The sequence below is a fragment of the Oryzias latipes genome, chromosome 23, assembly GCF_053564925.1.
Source record: "Oryzias latipes strain Hd-rR chromosome 23, Olatipes_Hd-rR_3.1".
In the NCBI taxonomy this organism is placed as follows: Eukaryota; Metazoa; Chordata; class Actinopteri; order Beloniformes; family Adrianichthyidae; genus Oryzias; species Oryzias latipes.
The window spans coordinates 2,447,204-2,462,871 of NC_136259.1; the positions used below are offsets into that span (position 1 = coordinate 2,447,204).

General features: G+C 41.5%; 1 protein-coding gene across 1 annotated transcript in view; it reads left to right on the top strand.

Annotated features, from left to right (window-relative positions):
* The window catches only part of syn3 (synapsin III), a 150,769-nt gene that overhangs the window by 91,751 nt on the left and 43,350 nt on the right, over positions 1 to 15,668 (top strand). The gene's annotated exons all lie outside the window — the stretch shown is intronic.

A 15,668-nucleotide genomic window follows, 5' to 3' on the forward strand; every position in this document is an offset into this window, starting at 1 on the left:
GCATAAATTCTGAAGTCTGTTTATTCTCAGTGAACTTTAACAAGATTCTAAAAGAGACTTTTATTATTGGAAAGAGAAAAAAAACAACTTTCTTTTATTCTTAACAGAGTATATATTGTGTCTGAATTCCTTCCCTAATCACTATTTAGTGCGTTCACCATTTTCTAGTGCTGATCTCCAATTCCAAAATCCAGAGCCCTAGAAATTTACCAGAAGTCTGCAAAATACCAGTGTCAATCGACGCTCACTAGATTGGCTAATATAGACCACAATGCATTGTGTCCATTAGATTTTTGCCCAAAAAAATGTGTTTAAATGTTTTTTTTAAATAAACTATCAACTTCTTATTCACAGAAGACAGTGGACTCATAGATAATCGCTTAAATAGAGAGATTGATTGATTGATTGATTTTTGTTTATATTGTAACATTAGACAGTATTTGACCTACTTCATATAATTGTTTGGAACAAGAGTTAACACCAAGTCCTAAATTTACCTTTCTTCAAAATGTAGTGACTGTTTCTTTTCATTCTGTCTTGTTGTCACTTTGTTTTACTCACATATTTTGTTATTGACCCTTAATTAAAAAGAGATACAACAAATGTACACAAGGTTAAATAAATATTCATTGACAAATGTTTGGAAATAACAGTGTTTTTCTTTTTAAAGTAAAAATATGTATGATAAAAATCCTGAAGCACAGCAAGTCAGTTTTGCTAAATGAAGTCAATGTCAATGACCTGCAGAAGTAAACTCTAACATTTTAAAATAACAAATGTGCTTTTTATAATTATCTAAAGACCTAATCTGATCATAACTTAGAATAGACCAAATCTCTTTTAATACCACATAGTAGTTTTTCTTTTTATTTTGTTTTTGAGACCGAGTCAATCAAAACACGAAACTGTGATCCGCAAAGCGAGAAAGACTGAAGATCCAAACCTTCAGTTTTAGTCAGTTTAGGTTGAAAAAAAGAAAATTTCTGTTAAAAATATCTACAGACTCCAAACAGAGAACCTGTGGCCTTTGAGCCTGAACAAAAAAAATCCCAGTTTTCCAATAACAAAAAAGTTACTTTTACTTCATTAGGCAACCACGACATTAAAATAAAACTAAATTGTTTGGGTTTTCAAAGCCAGACAGGAAATTTGAGCCACTAATTAAAGTCAAAATAAACCTAAAGTGACTGACCGTGAGCAGAAAATACATTTATTGATTTATTTTCAAGTGTCTTGCTGCATGAAACACCAATTTTTGGAACATTCATTCATTCATTCATTCATTCATTCATTCATTCATTCATTCATTCATTCATTCATTCATTCATCTTCTTCCGTTTATCCCTTTCGGGGTCACGGGGTCACGGGGTCACTGGAGCCTGTCCCGGCCACTTATGGGCGAAGGCGGGGGCACACTGGACAGGTTGCCAGTATGTCACAGTTTTTGGAACATATGGAACATATTATTAAAATGGAATTTACGTGATTTCCATCTATTTCCACCCAAAAGCAAGCTGTGGCTGTCTGGTGAGGCACTACCATCCTTGTCAATTACTATAAGTGCCTCAACCAAGACGAGTCCCTCATGAAAACCTCCAACCAATCACACAAGGGGAACCCAAAGTGTTATTAAAATCACAGAGTTGGAGACCCACGACAAGTTTGGACCTTGTTTCATGACAGGAATACGTGTCCCTACAGAAACAGGAGGATTGTTCAGCTTAAACACAGCCCAAACCCACTATCCTTTGGTGAACGCTTGCTTAAGAATGACTGTGGTGACTCAGGTAAAATGTAGCTGCCAAACATCCAAATTTGGCCATATGGCCATCACAACATTTACAATGTTCACAATTGGCCTCACATTGGCTGTGAGGACTGGGATCCGGTCTAGCAGTCCAAGACATTCATGAAAAACCATGGCAACCTCCATGATAACAGATAAAATGGGTAAATGGATGGATAGCATACATATATTTACATCACGACAGTTTCACTAAAATCTTATTGGACGTCTTAATTTACTCAATTCTTTGTTTTCAGTCCAGAAGTCGAGACATATTAGTAATGCCTTAATCACGTGCACCTGACCCCTACACGTGACGTGGGTTTTGGGGCTTGCAGTTCCCTTGAGGCTCATTAGGCCACTTTAAGTGACGTCAGAAATATGGAATGCACTATTGTTGTGCGTGAGGCACGTGTATCGTGAAGTATTTGTAAGGCTATTGTAACTTACAATCACTGTTGTATGTTGCCCTCACGCTGCACACTTGTCATTAGTAAGGTACGGGTACCGCCTCCTTGCTGACCACGGGCAAATGCACACAGAGTGTGCAGGCGATACGTAAGTGCCTGTAGGACGCCTGTATGTTACCCACACACACTACGCTCTGATAGTCAAATTTCTAACAGTCAGGCTTCAAGCACGGAGAGCACAAAAGGCGCACAAGGAGATTTCATCTGAGTTTTCATCGGAGTGTCATCTGTAAAATAAGGAGCTCAGAGACACGTTTGGGTGTAGAGGATCGCTGCAGCCTTTATTCTCCTTTTCATTCACATCACCTGAAGTTCATCTGTCACATTACGTCATGAACCTGACATCCAAGCACCAATGTGGAAGTAAACAGTGTTACATACGTCCCCTCCTCCAGATGAAACGTCCCGTTTCAACATAAAGCAATAAAGAGGAATGAAAAAAGTCTGTTATATCAGCATTAGAACGTTGAAAATGCCAGAAAGTGCTCCTCCTCCTCAGACAGAAGCGTCACACAGACGTAGAGATCTGGTCTTTGGAGGAAGAAAGGATTGAAGTGGACGTCTGCAGGGACACCGACGTCTTCATCAACGGCTGCAGAGATCCTGCAAACCAACCATCAATAAATAAACATTGAAAAATCATAAATCAAACAAATGAGATTCCAAACATTTGGAACGTTATCAATAAACATTCATCTTACCAATTCCATTGAGTTTAGTCGATCTGCTCTGCTGCTGCGCGGCGACTTGCTACTCTGTATGCTCACTTCCACTTTAATCTCGTAAATTTACAACTTAAAATCTTGTAATTTTATTCTTTTTGGTGGCCCTAAAACTCTGTCGTAGTGAAGCGTCCCTTCAAAGTAAATGTATTTAGAGTTTTTCGTAGATAGAAAAAAAAGAGACTAAAGTTCATTTTGGTGAAATCAATTCTAAAAAAAAATGTTTTAAACATATATTCAGAAAATTGTACATAGATTAGAATAAAAAAAATAGAATACAAATATGATGAATATAAATGTAGGAATATTAAAACAATCTTGTGATCAGTTTCCTCTGAAGATAGAAAAAAAGACAGTTTATAAAACCCTTCTGTAAAGTTTAGCTCAAATGACTGTGAGTGTTTTCTACTTAGTACATTTTTATTGAAATAATCATAATGGATTGGATGTATCAGCGCTTTTCCAGACTTTTCTTCCAATGTGTCCATCATCCATTCATACTTGGTGATGGTCACTACTGATGCCCCTCTGACCATCACCGGGACATTCAGACACATTCACACCAGTGGGGGCTGGGAGGGGGGAGTGTCTTGCCCTAGGACACAACAACAGATGACTGGGGGGAGCGGGAATCGAACCGCCTCATTGGCCGACCTGAGCCGCTGCCCCCATGGTGTTGTGTATTTTTTAATATCTTCTTCTTGTCATCTATCATTGACTGTAACTGTGGTCAGCTAAGCTTTGAGAATAGAAAATGTATGGAGAACGTTTTCAGGATTTGTTGTAAAATGATCCAAAATATCAGCAGCATTTACATTTTATTTACTGTTTAGAGTTTGAAGTGAAAAAAACAGGTATTTTCTTTTCAAAACCTTTGTGTTGTTTCATTAATCTGATCTCTTGGTTTTAAATAAATGTAGGAATGATGGTGATTTTAATTTTCATACATCTCGTATAGAGGTAGAGGAACATATAGGAATCAACCAGACGTATTAAGATGAAATAGTAAGAATGGTGGTTTGATTCTTGAATCGAGTCGGATCGCCGTCTAAGAAAGGATCCTCCTCCCGAGTAGATTCAATGTTCACATCTGTGGCCACTTGAAGGCAAAATGCTGTGTTCTACTTTAGCTGATCAGAAATGGGTTACGGCTCGTCTCTCACAGCTTGTCACTGAGTGACTTGAAAGACGCAAACAGAGATGAAAAGCCCGTGGAAGTGATGTTGCCAAAGTAGGCCAACAGACTGGAAGCATTCTACAGAGCGCGGCCCAATTATAGAGAGCAGCATAGACTCGCGCCGGGCCGGTTGCTATTGTGCACCGAAGGTCTTTAGGGACCGCTAGCTCATTGTTCACAAAGGAGAGCATACGACTCAGAGGAAATACCGTTTATTATACTGAGAAACTGTTTCTAAAGGGAAACAGGTAAAGTTGAAACTGGAAAATAAAGGACTGCGAGGAGCGAGAGTGTCCTGCTCTGACTTACATGGCCGTGCTGCAGCTTCCACATATAATAATAATAATAATTGATACTTTATTTATCGCACTATGGGGAAATTCTTCTCCACATTTTGGCCCATCCCCTGGCGGGAGCGTAGAGCTGGGGGGCTACAGCTGGATGGGGAGAGTGTGGATCAATCCGCCAACCCTTTGGTTGTTGGACAACCTGATCTACCGCCTGAGCTATAAACTGCCAGCTATGTGAGACTGGACATCTATCCATCCATTTCCAAACCCTTTTTGGGGTCACGGGGTTGCTGGAGCCTATCTCAGCTGCAGAAGGTGTGGTACATCCTGGACAGTTCTGCAGTCCGTTGCAGAGTCGCACACTCGTACCTATGGGACTATTTAGGGCCACCCAATAAGCTTCGAAGCATGTTTTTGGACTGTGGGAGGGAACTGGAGTGCCTGGAAACAACCCTGCATGCACCAGGAGAACATGCAAACTCCATACAGAAAGATCTCAGCCGGAGTTTGTACCAGGACCTTCTCCATGTGAGATCATCGTGCAGTCAAATCATAATACAAATAGTTTTCTTTTTCATTTCTTTACTGAATCTTTTTTCTAGTTGTTGTTCAGGTTCATTGAGGCGGCTGTCACACTAAGCTCGTCTGGCATTGGTTTGAATAGAAATGCTTAAAGTCTCACTCAGATCATCCTTTGATCTAATTTCAAAGTGGTCCCAGTGGTCTTTCAATTAAGATTATACCCTTTTTAGCCAATATAAAACAACAAAAAAACATTGTTTTCTAGGACATAGTTTCTTCAGAGCGGCAGTAGTTTATTAGAAATTCATCTGAGTTGTGAGTGGGACCAAAGGGGCGGACCAACCCGGCCCCCCCTTCCCGTCATCCATCTATTTACATGCTCTCCAGCTAGCTTAACCCCTAACAACTCTAACATTGCAACTACCAGTGCAACAAGGCTGGTGAGCAATATTGGAGTTTATGTTCACTATTTACCATTTCTTAGGAATCTCAAAAGAACGTGTCTGCAGACATCAACGACCCATTAGCTGTCACTCACCAAGATGTGAGAAAGTTGCTCTCCGCATTTGACCCATGCCTGGGGGGAGCGGTGAAATGCAGAAGCAGCCGCGCTCGGGAACCATTTAGTGGGTCAGCCCACCAATCCAACCCTTAACTGCTGAGTGGCATCGGGTCCCATTTTTAGAGTCGGCCTGGATTTGAGCTCACATAATTCCAGTCTCAGGGCGGCCACTATACCACAAGGCCACTGGGCCTTGTGCCCCCCCCCCCCCATTGCTTGAAGAAAATCTTCATTTTAAGTGGCGACACTAACAGTTATGTTTTTTCCAGTTTTAAGCTTTAAGTTTTTATTTAAAACTCTCAAAACCTTTTGGGTTTGGGCAGGGGTCGGCAACCGGCGGCTCCGGAGCCGCATGCGGCTCTTTCCTCCCTGTGCCGCGGCTCTCTGTGGTTTAGTAAAATAATTATGTTCTAAGATTGTCGTGGTGCCTTTAAAACCGTCGGATAGAGCGAGCGGGCAGGAGGAAGATAGCAACGTGAACGCGGAGGCGGCGTGTCTGCAGCTGTGAACGCCGACCAGAGTCTGTGATGGGATGGAAAGTTCTTCTGGAAAGACACTCAGTGGTAATCTGGTAGGGGACACATGAACGCCCCGAAAACAAAGCCTTTTTTTTTTCCTAGAGTAAAACCAGCCATTTCCGCGTAAAATGAATTAAATTTGTGTTAGGACGCCCCTACTATCCTGTCACCTTGCTGCCACGATGACCGTATGTTAGGCTGTCTGTGTAGGACATGCTGGAGGGGGGGTTGGTCGAACGCGGGGGAAAACAATGAACAGGTAGAGAGGCGGGGGCGGGGCTTAGACTCACCATTTATGATTCCAGACAAACTAACAGCTGCTTCCTAATAAAAATAGTTGTCATCCATAAAATTAATATCATTTATTGGGTTTACTGGATTTAAAGGAAAAAAATAGAAAGGAGTCTACATCAAAGTGAATCTGTTTCCATCATCTGAACTCTGGTGTTTGACAGACAGAAAAGTCTATTCAAGGTTGTGGAAAATGGACAAAAGATCAAAGGAAACGTCACGCTCATAAAGAATTAAAAAAAATAATTAAATAAATATCCGGACAACATTTTGAATCAATACAAGTACTGCCAAATGAACTATTGCGATATTTCGGCGAAATAGTTTTTTGGTAACACCCCAAGTGTTGCGGCTCCCTGTGCTTTCATTTCTGTTGGAAACTGATCCAAATGGCTCTTTGAGAGGTTCAGGTTGCCGACCGCTGGGTCAGGGTAAGTCGTATAGTTTCTGCTTCTTGTCTGCAGCCAGATCCCTCGCTTAAATCTTCACTCATGGTGTCCTAGAGCAAGCATCCTAATCTTTCACGGAACTTTGCTACAACACATTCCTAGTTTATGCATAACATTGCAATCTGCATGTCACATTTTGTATCACGGAAACTTCAGGTCTGATAAGGCTCAGTCCTCGTCGCCTCCAGTCTAGATGTTAAAGGAAAACATTTGGGGACCTTGAGGAGCTTCTGTCAGCAGACTACATCCTTGCTTGGACTGATACAGTTCAGCACACACTCACTGGTTTTCCAAGCGGGAAACACAACATGGCCCTAAGCCACCATCCCACTCAAAAGGCGACTCCCCCTGCAATAAAACATGATGAACCGTCAGTAACGTACCACTCAGACTGGCCAAGTTCAACCACTGCAATTGCTGCTCAGACTCAGGCTCCCCGGTTGCAGCTTACTTGGCGTTGCGTGTGCGGTCAGGAAACCCCACAAAATGACAACGTTGTGTTACAGCGTGAGACAATGAGACACCATGCCTGACCATAAACAAAGCTGTATGACTGGATGGAAATAGTTCTGTGGAATTCTTAAAGGCTGAGGGAATGATTTGACTTGACACAATGCTGAGCATGTGAAAACATGGCTGATAGGTTATGACGTCTGTCTGCAAAGAGGACCCCAAACTATGTCACTCACTTACTATTTGGTGAGGAAAAATCCTAAAGTTGGAGTTTACAGGCTGTGTTTTTAGTAGTAACACAGTAGTATTCATTGGAGGTTCCAGAGGTTATAATGCACAACATTTGATGGGCCAAAGGTTACCCTAACCCTAACCCTGTGCTTGGGATGGGTTTTACACCAGTTGGTGCTAATATATTTTGGCCATTTATTCATTTATTTCAGACAATTTTGCATCAATTTATGAGGATTTTGTTCTTTTGACTGATGTACTTAAATTAGGTATTGTATGTCAATCAACCCTTTAATTTTTCCTGAAGCCACTATGAAAGTAGAGCCCTGTGGTGAAGTATTTTTATAGGTTTTTCTGTATCTGTCACACAATATAATTCACAAATAATATTAAGATAATCAGTTTTGAATCCATGAGTTAATACATAAATAGATTGAAATTGAGTTTCTCGTTTATAGACTGTTCAGGGTATATCCCGCCATCGCTCAACGGTTTCTGCAACCCTGTGACCCCAAAATGGAAAAAGTGGGTTTGGAAAACCTATGGATGGATGCATTGATGGACTGATGCATGGTGTCACATTAAAGAAACAGGCAGAGAAGGTTCATTGACAGAGTTTTATTAGTTTAATGCAGCTAAAGTTAAGCAGCCGCAGCAGCAAAGTTCTTCTAGGTCAGGAGCACGTGTGGAAGCACAAAGATTTAAATATTTAGGTTTTACAGGTCCTGCATGTCTATGCCTTGTCTGATTGTGGTGACTCACCTGTTTTCTGTGGCAGGAATGGTCCGCCAGCAAAAGAGGTCCCTAAGGGTACCAGGACCTTATATTGTCTCTGAGGAGGGAACCAAAATCATTGTAAAGTTAACAGGGGAGGTTTAGAGTAGTGATTTTATTAGTTGAGTGAATTATTGAAATGGTTTAGGAACAGTTTAGTGAGTTCTATTTTTGTATGGGGAAATTATCTATTTTTATAGGGTTTGGGGAAACATGACGCCCATCGAGACAACTGTTGTTGTGAATTTGGGCTATACAAATAAAATTGAATTGAACTTTGAATGTACATATTTTAATATTTTGTGTAAATAGATTATCTGTGGTAAACTGGGTGGATGGTAACTCCCAAAGGAGAAATCCTATAAAGGTGGGAGTTGGAACCATTTGGGGTTTGTTGTTGGTTAGCCGTTAGAGTTTGGGGCATGACTGTGAAATGCCAACAGAAGAAAATGGAAAATAAAGTCCTGAGACTCCACCTGTGCTTCTACCATGAGGATGGCCTCCGAGAATACGAGCTGAACGGGACACATGGATATTGTTTATAGTTCAACCCCTCCCCCACAGCCCAACAGACAACAAGTGTATTTCTCTCTCAAAAGCTCAAAAGTTGATTTGTTGAAAAACCAGTTGTGATAATTGTCAAAAAAGTTAGATTTGCCTCTGAAAAGAGGTTCTCCCCTTTTGCGTTGAATTTTATTTAAAATTCCAGATTATTGGAAAACGTTTAGTGTTCACTCTGACTGTGGGTTGTGAGTTCGATTTCATTACCAGTCCTAGCAAACACCCTAAAAATGGGTCCCAATGGCTTGTCCAGTAAGGTCATTGTCATTTGGGAACCCTTCAGTACCATCCATCCATCCATCCATCCATCCATCCATCCATCCATCCATCCATGCATCCATCCATCCATCTATCCATCCACCCATCCACCCATCATCCATCCATCCATCATCCATCCATCCATCATCCATCCATCCATGCATCCATCATCCATCCATCCATCTATCCATCCACCCATCCACCCATCCATCCATCCATCCACCCATCATCCATCCATCCATCCACCCATCATCCATCCATCCATCATCCATCCATCCATCCATCCATCCATCATCCATCCATCCATCCACCCATCCATCTATCCATCCACCCATCATCCATCCATCCATGCATCCATCCATCCATCTATCCATCCACCCATCCACCCATCATCCATCCATCCATCATCCATCCATCCATCATCCATCCATCCATGCATCCATCATCCATCCATCCATCTATCCATCCACCCATCATCCATCCATCCATGCATCCATCCATCCATCTATCCATCCACCCATCCACCCATCATCCATCCATCCATCATCCATCCATCCATCATCCATCCATCCATCCATCATCCATCCATCCATCATCCATCCATCCATCCATCATCCATCCATCCATCATCCATCCATCCATCCATCCATCCATCCATCCATCCATCCATCCATCCATCCATCCATCCATCAACAATAACATTGAGTTTTTTTTTCTTCATTTTAACTTTAAAAGTTGCCACAATTTAGATTTTTCTAAAGATAATGTCTGGTGTTAGTTTTTGATTTTGTGAAACTTTTTCAACACCACTGCAAATCTTTGTTTAGTTGTGATAACCTCCATTGTTTCATTTTGTGTTTCAGATCTTAAGTGGTCTTGATTTTAAGGGGAACAATGGAAGGATTGAAATCTTATAAAAATAATAGTTTTACCTGGTTTGTGAAGTAGATAAGCCCCTGACCATCACACCACCACTACCATGTCAGAGTGTTGTGAAAATTTTATTAAAATCCCTCACATTTGATGATTATGCAAACTTACACATTTTTTCGGATGTAATGTCTAAATGTCTCAGAATTAACACAAATGTCAGACGAGTATTTTTGGTTGTTGCTGTGTTTATCCTTGATTTCTCCCATGGTTCCTTTGTTCTCCCTATTCTGGTACTTTCATGGCCTCCAGGATGAGTCAGTGTCGTTCTCTTGGAGTCATTCTGGTCAGGAGGTTCACCAGCACTCAAAGCTTTCTCCATTTTTGCAGAATGCCTGTCATCGTGGTTTTCTAGCTTTCCAAAACCGGCAGAACTTTTTTTTTCTTTTCTCAGAAAGAACATGACTGATGTAAATTGTTTAAGTGTGACAGAAACAAGGCAGGGAAGAGGCAAACATTTTCTTTTTTCGTATACTGTCTTTCAGGGCGGTTTTTCCAATCCTGATTCTTAAAATCTGTCACCTTGCTTGGTCTTTCCAGAAAATTCTGCTCTGGTCGTTGCTGATGACCTGGATCAAGTGTGTTCTGCCAGGTAGAATCTGGATTAACTGGATTCCGTTAACTGTAAACCAAGGACAGCTGGAAAACAATCGGTATGGTAGTTCTCCAGTTCCAGGGTACGGTGACTTGTTTTTGGAGTTCCACCGTCAAAAGAACTTCAGAGAAGGAAAATGGAAAACATGTTCCCTCTCTTAACCCAATGCTTGCAATGCTTTCTGGGAAATGTTTGGCAGCAGTGGTTAGTAGCGGAGAGAAACTGCACAGAGACTGTGAGGTATTCACCCTTCGAAGGTTGAGCAGAGGCGGCTGCTCATGGATCCCTCAGATCCTTCCAGGTACCAAACATTTTAGCAAAACAAACCAACGCCAGGACGGACATGTCCTTACGGAAGGTTGCTATAGAAACAATTAGGGTTGTCTTTGCATTGCACTGGCTTAATCCTTGGCTAAATTAGCAGGTGGTTTCAGCAGTTTAGCAGCCTCTGCTGGTATTTCTCAGTTCTCATTTGGTCTCTTCTATGACTTAGTTATGACTGCCCTCACTGGTGGAGATGTGCAAATCTATACGAGACACGCAGGTGGTCCACACCAAACGTCAAGGTCGTAGACCGCTTGGTGAGTAGGTTATGCGAAAATGAACATTTTACCAGCATGCTACAGGTGACCAGTAGTAGTGAACACTTAACACGTAAGGGTAAGTTGGTGAGACGCAGGGCGTCATGGCGATTTTTCATTTCTTCAAGCCCGCTGAAACCAGTGCACTATGCAAGGGGTCCACTGGTGCTGTTTAGGGGTAAATATGCCCCCATTGCACGCCCCGTGTGTGCAGTCTGACTGTTACGCTGGGTTGACACCGAACGCAATTCGCACGACTGAAGAGTCCAGTTTCAATGTTAAGTCAACGGTACAGACGCCATCAGAGGTTTGAGCGTCGGGCGCGGCGCGATGGTCTGGTAGTAGCGTGATTTGAGCAGCACAAATTGGGTGGCGGCCGCGGCGGACCAAAACAAAAAGCCCAGGAACACATTTTTGGAAATGCGGTGAGCAGAGAATTCTCCGCTCTGTGAAAAAAAGGCGGCAAGCACAAATTTGCAGCGCAAATCGCGTTCAGTTTGAACGCAGCTTTAGAAATGAGGAAATTAGACAATCAGAGTGTATTTGTGTGAACGTCCTACAGGCGTCCATCCTACACTTAGTTATCAACTGCACACCATGTGCGTGCAACCAGTAAGGAGCAGTTCTGACCCCCACTAATGACTAGAGTTTAGCTTAAGGGCACCATCCCTACGTCATAAGTATGTGCAGCTTTGATTGTCCTCACACATACTTTACAATACACTTCCCATACTCACATTTATCTTATTCAGTTTTCATGACATCCCCAAAGTGGCTGTACAAGCCTCAAGGAAACTGCAAGACACACCTGTACTCCTCTAAAGGTGCAGCCCCTCCTCTGTGCGACCCTCTACGGGCTTAGAGAACCCAAATACCTGCAGCACCCGCACAGGTCATCCCCCATACGTGTGCATGTGACTAAGACCAAAATAAAGAGGTCACATGCCACTGACTCCATAAAACCTCTCATTTTTAAGAGGATAGTAGTTTTTACTAATCAACATCATATATTTCAGTTGAGGGTTAGGGTTAGGGTTTCTTCACAGTTTACTTCAAACCATCGTCCTCGCCTTTGCGAGCAGCTCGTCGTTCCCTATTCAGAATAATCCTGTAAATTGAAGCAGTTTGTTTCATTCAGACGACCACAGTTTCCCAGAAACCTGAGGCGCAGCGGGAAGCAGTGCGTGGGAGAAGAAAGAGAAAGTTCAAGCGGGAAAAGATGCTTGAGTGAGTCGGCGGAGGGTCAAAGAACAAAGGGCATCAACGGGTATCGCAGGAAGCTGAGGGGTAAATTTAGACCCTGTCTCATGGTGAGGCCTTCCTGCATTCTTTTCTGCTAGGATCAGCCCAGCGTTGGACTCCTTTCAGCCTGAAATGTTGAAGCTGAAGGAGGTAATGAGTTACAGTTGGCCTGATGAGTTATGTAACCTCTGCATTTAAAAGAATTATTATTTAAGGAGGTCATATCCTTTGTGGGAGGTGATTGATGCTTCCACCATGACTGCTCAACCATTTAACAAAAGACAGATGAATCCTTTAGCCTTTGGGGAAAACCACTAAATTCAAGCAAATTACGATGAATATATGAATTTGAATGTATTCAGAGTAGAGCAAACAATAAATTTGAGAAAGAGCAAAGATTTTAGGCTTCAAACCATCAGACATTCCTATCAGGAGCTGTTGTGAAGAAGAACGTTAGCTCATTCTACTCCAATTTACATAGACTTTAGAAAAATGAAGATAAATAAATACTTTATCTGTGAGACAGATATTTTTAAGTAGATCATTTGTCATTGTAGATGTTTTAGTTTAGTCTCTAAACGGCCAAGAAGGAACGAATAAATCATCCCAAAATAAATACATGTAAAAGCTGAAAATTGGAGGCAAAATTTACTGTAATTTGAAGGAGCCAGCAAAGATGGAAATACAATAAAATGAGTTTTAACAGGACCAAAAAAGACATTAGCAATAAATGACAACCTGTTATTATTATGACACTTGTTTAACTAAAGTTCTTTTTCCTGGTAAACCTTACAAATCAATGCTTGTTGAATGAATGGATGAATTGATCCACAGAGATGATCAAACACACGATCCTCTTTGGGGGAAATCCAAACATTTCCTTAGTGTCTGTGCTCAGCTAAGTTAAAGATGGAAGTTTTCCCTTTTTAAACAAGCCTCTCTTTGATGTGTCACTCTTTCTGCCAGTTGACCAAAGGGGTGTGGGCTTTGCTGTCCATCGCTGACTGTCATTAACCGCGCAAACCCAAGCAAGAAGCCAGGCATCCTGCTTTTGCTTTGGTGGCTGACTCTGCTCTCTGACTCCAGACTCAAACATGGGTGCATGTCCTGGAAAAAAGGGTCTCATGAAAAGTGTTTGTCATGCTGGCACAACATGCCGAATGAAGCTCAAATAGCTTGATGTTAGAGTGTTTTCAAACGTATCTGAATAATGTCAGACGGTCACCCCGGCTGTGTAAACCTCTTTGGATCAAGTGTGAGAGGGTCACCTTATTTAAGAACTGCTTGGTTTTGGACGCCTTAATCATTTCCCCGCCACCAACACCCACACTATCAAGCTGCGCCCATTTATGGTACGGAGATGGACACTGCTTATTTTATTAACATTCCTTGTCCGTCTATTGGGTAGAGTTAAGCCTCTGCTTGGCTCCTGCAGCTGAAGCTGAGCATCAGGAAAGGAGAATAAAGGCACTTTGAGCACAGAGGTGGCAGATGCCCTGGTCTGTTTTTTTTTTGTCTTGGTTTTGATACTTGAAAAACACACTCAGGTTTTACAGAGACAGGTCAGTCACAGAGAACGGTTAAAGTAGTCAGACTAAAGGTGGGTTTGCAAAGGATTGTTGGTTAAAAATAACCTGCGAAAGATGAAATCCGCCAAGTACAGTAGGACCTCGTTCATCACTGGGATCACCTTCTAAAATAACACACAATACAAAAAATCCACAAAATGCAGTCTTCCCTCTTTTATCGCGTCGAGTTGTGTTCTAAAAATAACACAAGATACACAAACTCTGCGAAGTACAGTAGTCCCTTGTTTATTGCGGAGGTTAGGTTCTAATACTAACCAATGATAGACAGAGTTCTTGAAGCGCAGTAGTTTCTCATTTGTGGTGCGGCATACGTTCTGAAAATAACTCACGATAAAAGAGATCTGTGAAATAGAATTATAGATGTTTTAAGGTCAACAGCCAATCAGAACGCTGAACACAGTGTTTTGTGTAAAAACAAAGTTGCGCGCAACACAGTGAGGGTGAATTCGATAAATACAAACACAATAAACACAAACCTTCAGCATTCAAAAGCAGGAAGAGACAGATTAATTCTGGGTGAATTTAAACCTGGATGACTGGGTTAACTTAGTTCCTTTAAGGCCGTAAAGCAACTTTCCCCCTTCTGTTGGTTTGTTCTGTTCAAACACAGCATTTCTGTTCAGCCTCCTGTGCTTGTTTGCTTGTTTTGGGCACTAATGCCTAAAAATAAGCAGTGACCAATCTAAAACAAGCATCCACTATGAGAGAGCTATCACACCAGGCGGTTTGAGTTCCTCAGCTTCATCTGAACTCTGGTGTGGACCAAACAGATAACGTCAGCCTTCACAATAGTCACAAACCTGGACTGAACTTGAACAACTAATGGACCAGACTGACAGACAATGAAAGACGGCAGAGCCATCACATGCCCATCGTCCAAAACGAGCTTTTTTATGGAACTAAGTTGAACTAAAACGAAGGTTGTGCTTCAAACGATGTTAGCTCATACGGAGCAGAAAGCCTTCCTGTTTTCTATAGTGCCAACTTGGTTTTTGTTAAGTCCCACAGTGGAATTTTAGTTTTTATTTTTTTATTTTTTTATTTAGACAAATTAGTGTTCAGCAAGAAGTGAAGTTTCATTGACCTTTGACTTTGGAAAGAGGGCACAATCTTAAGTTAAAAGAAAAAACCCTTTCGTATCTTCCACTAATTTAACTTCCCTCCTTGGGATTTTTGACGTATCGACTCCAAACTCCTGCAGCATCATTGGGAAGCTACTTGTCGAAAAAACAAAACGTTTTTATTGTTTGTAGATTTTGTACAGATTTTGTCAGCGTGGCGAACTCACAAAAGTGGCTCACTTATCTGTTTTGTTTTTTAAATATTAGCCTGCATGAATCCTTGACTTAAGCTGAACCAAACGATATTTCATACAATATGACTATGTTAGGACTCTGGGTGTGGTTAACAAAAAACTTCGTATCCAAGGAAATCTGAAAATGTACTTTTGCCAATTCTTCAAAAAGACAGAAACCTGTTTGTCACTTCCAGGCGACAGAAACATCAAATGGTTGCCATGGAGATAAAGCCAACAGAAGGCCCCTCCCTACCTTCACTGGCTCTTGTTTCAACTCTCAAAGTTCAAACTTTCGTAGAAAAATAAATCCAGGATTATAGAATGAAAACAAGGATCTGATCACGATGGAAGATTTATGTAAACGTGGCAA